Below are 4,490 nucleotides of genomic sequence, written 5' to 3' on the forward strand. Positions count from 1 at the left end.
CATAAAGTAAAAATCAACACTGATACCCTGATACTGCAGATATCATCACTTGGTGCATTTTAGGTGAACAATATAAGGCCATTAATGTGATGTGTTAATGCTTTCTGTGTTATTTTCTTTTAAGAAAAATAAATTCTGTTCTACAGAACAATTTTTGATAACTCTTAGAGAACCAGCTCAAACTCGTTTATTCCAGTTGTGGTTGTACGAGTGAAGGCGGACCAACGGTAACAGTGGCAGCGTAGTAAAAACAAGAAAACCTGACTTGTTCCAGACACTTCACAAAGCAAACCATCGTGGTATTTTTTTTATTTTTTATTTAACCTTTATTTAACCAGGTTAGTCTCATTGAGATAAAAAATCTCTTTTTCAAGAGAGACCTATCTTTCTCTCCTCTGTCATGGAGTTTTTTCACATATGTGATACTTAAAACATCCTGTACATTACTTTGGTATTAAAAACACCATTAACATTGTGCTGGGGCTTGACATTGTGATGGTATTCTGGGCCCAAATCAGGATTGAGAACATTGTATCATGGGTAGGAAGAGGCAGTTAACGTTGGTAAAGCATGTGTTGAGTTTCCAAGCCACAGTGGAGTTTGCCGTGATTTTCTTTTGACACATGTTATGACTGGGCGTCCTTGAAGTGACTAGATATGTCCTTTATAAGTACCATCAATCTGTATCTGTACATTTGCAGGTTACGCATACCCATATATGACTCATACTTGTATTGTGACTTCTTGTGTTGTATTGCATTTTATTGTGAAGCACTTGTGATTTTTATCTGTGAAAGGTGCTATACAAATAAACTTTACTTACTTACTTACTTACTCATACAGTATGTGACTCTATTCTATTGGTTATGTTCTAGTTAAATTACATTTTGTTAAGCTTTGTTTTTATTTTGAACAAAAAATAACAATAAAATAAAATATAAAAACACAATGAGTGCGTAGCAACACACCAAAAGGAAAAACAATATATACAAAGTGTTACAAATAATGTGTTCAATCTGTCGGAAAAGGAGCGGGATGAAGCCGAAGCTTGTTATTTTTACCACCCCTCATTTAACTGTAAATAATTCCTGTATGTATTACATATTTTGTATAGCAAGATAACAAATATACACAAAAACATCATTTTAAACACATACCAAACATAAAGTGGCATCTAAAAACACGTGCAAGGGAAGGTTAAGAATCATGGTTAAAGGAATCCAAAGTTGTGTGTTGCTGGAAGACAGGGAATGAACTGTGATCTCACACTTTACATTCGAACAACCACCCCAAACTCCAACCTAACAAGTTTTGCAGTTCACGCCTTTTTCTATCTAGAGTGGTCGGTCAGTATTCAAACAACTGCAAGAGGTTGCTTATCAGGCAGCAACAAGTCCTCCAAATGAAACAAAATATGTTGCCCCCCGGAACAACACACAACTGTTTTCTGATCTGCTGTGGTTTGGTTGGGTTTAGTCAAAAACTACTTGATTATGGTTTTGGTTAAAATTGCTACTTCATTAAGGTTAGGGGACCTTTGTCATGGTTACAATGATAAACACTTGGTTACGATTAGAACAATGGCAGTCATGATTAAACAAAACCATTGGCTGCTGGTTGTACTAATGCTGTTGTTTTTCTGGAGAGGAAAAAAAGCTTTGATCCATCCATCCCTCCATCCATCCATTTATCCATCCAGTCAAAAACACTTTATCACATTCATTCATACATCTGCACCCTTCTATTCCTGATCCCATCATTCTGCGTTGCACAGTTGAACTTGTGCCCCCTGCCTTCTTGTTGACCTCCTCGGTAGAGTGCTGTGAACCCACCACTGCCCCCCTCCCTCCATCCACTCCTCCTCCTCCTCCTTCTTCACCTCCTTCCCTTGTTCCAGCTCTTTCAGCGCGGCAGACTGCCGATCCCGCCTGGCCGCCCCTTGCCGTCTCACAGAAGTGCGAAAATAAGATGGCATTGGATCTATTAACACATTGGGCTGAGTGTTAGTGAGGGGGCCCCAGCCGAGACCACTCTCCCAAGGTTTACCGACCGCCATTCTGCCCCTGCTCTGGCCGGGGGCAAGCTGGAAGGTTGTGGAGGGGGGGTGTGTGTGGAGGGGGGAGCAATTAAACATATCTGAGAGCCATAGCAGGGGTAACGAAGAGGTAGCAGTAGAGCTTGAGTGTTCTGTACGTGGGCATGCTGACACTTGTCCACTTGAAATATCACCTGTTTGTCAACAGCACTCATGTCAGTTGATGGATTGATTGGAGCAATGATTGATAGCTACATGTCAGGACTTGCGTGGTCTGACAAAAGAGAAGCTCTGCACTCAATGACAATCCTGAAAAAGTGAATCTGATGTTGTTATAATTTGTAAAAAAAATAAATAAAAATAAAAGGAATTGGTTATTAGATATTTGTATTCATTGCAAGGTGGTCTGGAGTGTGTTTTGCATGGGTGTGTGTCAGGGTGCATTTGCATGCCTGTGTTCATACGAGAGTGCGTGCCATTCACTTCCCCCCGTGTGTGTTCGCATTCACGCATGTGCAAAATCTTCCCAACCAGTCAGCATATTTTCTATTCATGAAGGTAAAACATAAACTGCCACATAAACTGCCATTTCTCAAATAACCTTGTTCCAATGTTATGATGACTTTACATGTGCTCGCATCCACAGGATTTCACTCCTGAACTTGTTGGCACGTCGAGATGTAATGTGTGTCTGTCTCCGAGTGTCTCTACCTCGGTGCGATTACACGCCCACAGATCTACCAGCTCCATCACAACAGCAACAAAAAATAAATAAATAAACCTCACAACTTTTTGTCACACTTCAATCACATAACATTAACCGACCGCATGTCAGGAATTAATAGATGGTGTTTGCTGCTATTTATTGGACTTTTTTAGCAAATGATGAATGAATATGGTCGCAGACACAATTGTAAGACAAAAATCCAGCAACGTGGTTTATATGTTCATTTTTCATCATTTACAGGATTATCATGTAACATTATTGTCTTTTCTGTTCCTCGTCTTGGCAGTGGAAGCAAATTCCACCATCGCCCCTCTGCTGTACAGCATGTGGCCCTCCCTCAGAGGGGCTGGTTACCAAGCAGATTAGACAAGATATTTACAGGTGTGAAAAGATGCATTCTTCTAATACAGTGTGAAATTCTTCTGTTAAGTGCGCTCTTTCCAATAAGCCTGCTCACAATGGGATGAGAGAGAGGAAAAGAGAGAGAGAGAGAGAGAGAATTCAAGAAGCGAGTTGTCTTGTTTTTTGGCTCTGTATTTTAAAAGGAGCTGAGGCGTAGCTGAGCGCAAGTCTTAAGAAAAAGTGATAAAATATACAGTGAGAAAAGCTTTCAAAGTGTCAGGAAATTAAAGCGGAGTGCAGCAGCAGGGCGGGGGACGCGGGTGGGGGTTTGGTTGTCGGGTGGTGGTGGTAGAGCAGTGTTCAAGATGACTGCAATCTGCTTATGTGACTCCAGAGAGGAGTTGTCCTCAGCGGCCTCAGACTTTTTTCTGCATTGTGACATCATCATCAGCTGGACGATGTTTTGTAGGTTAATATTTGTTGCTGGTGTTTCTGATACAATCTGCAACTTGTTTTGGAGTGATGCTGGGAGGCTACAGCACGTCGCCTAGTGTGATCCTGCAAGCTCTTACCTTTTGAAGAAAAGACAGTAAAGAGGAGCAGTAGGAGGAGGAGCAGGAATTCAGTCTGTCCAAAATTTAGCGGAAGGGAAGAGGACGGGAGGTTGAAGGAGATGGATTTGGATTCGGGTGAAAGCAAGGGAGTGGGGGGGAAGGGGGTAGGATGGGGCGTAGGAGTGTTGTGACCACACGCCCGTAGAGCATGGCTTGGAGCCCAGACAAGTCTACACTGGGCCTGCCCGCCTCGCTATGGAAAGAGGGTCATTCTGTACAGGAGTCAGGAACAGCAGCGCGGGGATCAAAACGCTGCAGTGCCAACTCTCCACCCTGTGAAAAACAAACAAACGATCCTAGCTGGTAAATTCCTGTGACCAGCATTTGAATTAATGAGTCTCAAGGTAGAGAATGTAACACAAGTGTACAGGTGATTTTTAGGGCGAAATATATTATTCATTACAAACACTGAAAAAGAAGTGTGGGAAAGAATTATTAGAATTGTTGGGGTTTTGTAAATTATAGTGTAGTCTAGACCTACTCTATCTGTAAAGTGTCTCGAGATAACTCTTGTTATGAAATACTATTATTACTAATTGAAAAGATCAAATCATGTCATTAAATCTTGCAAGTATTATACATCAACGATATTATATTAACCGAAATATTGACATGAACAGGGACAAAATAAGTATGATATAAAATGGTTGCCTTAAAAAAAAAGATTCAGCACCTACTTAGTTCTTTTTTATTTTCTTAAATGAAAAAAACACTCTGTCCTCTGTCCTCTTCTCCATTCCTACCAACAACTGTGAGATTTTACCATAAAACA

The sequence above is a fragment of the Perca flavescens genome, chromosome 14, assembly GCF_004354835.1.
Source record: "Perca flavescens isolate YP-PL-M2 chromosome 14, PFLA_1.0, whole genome shotgun sequence".
NCBI lineage: Eukaryota > Metazoa > Chordata > Actinopteri > Perciformes > Percidae > Perca > Perca flavescens.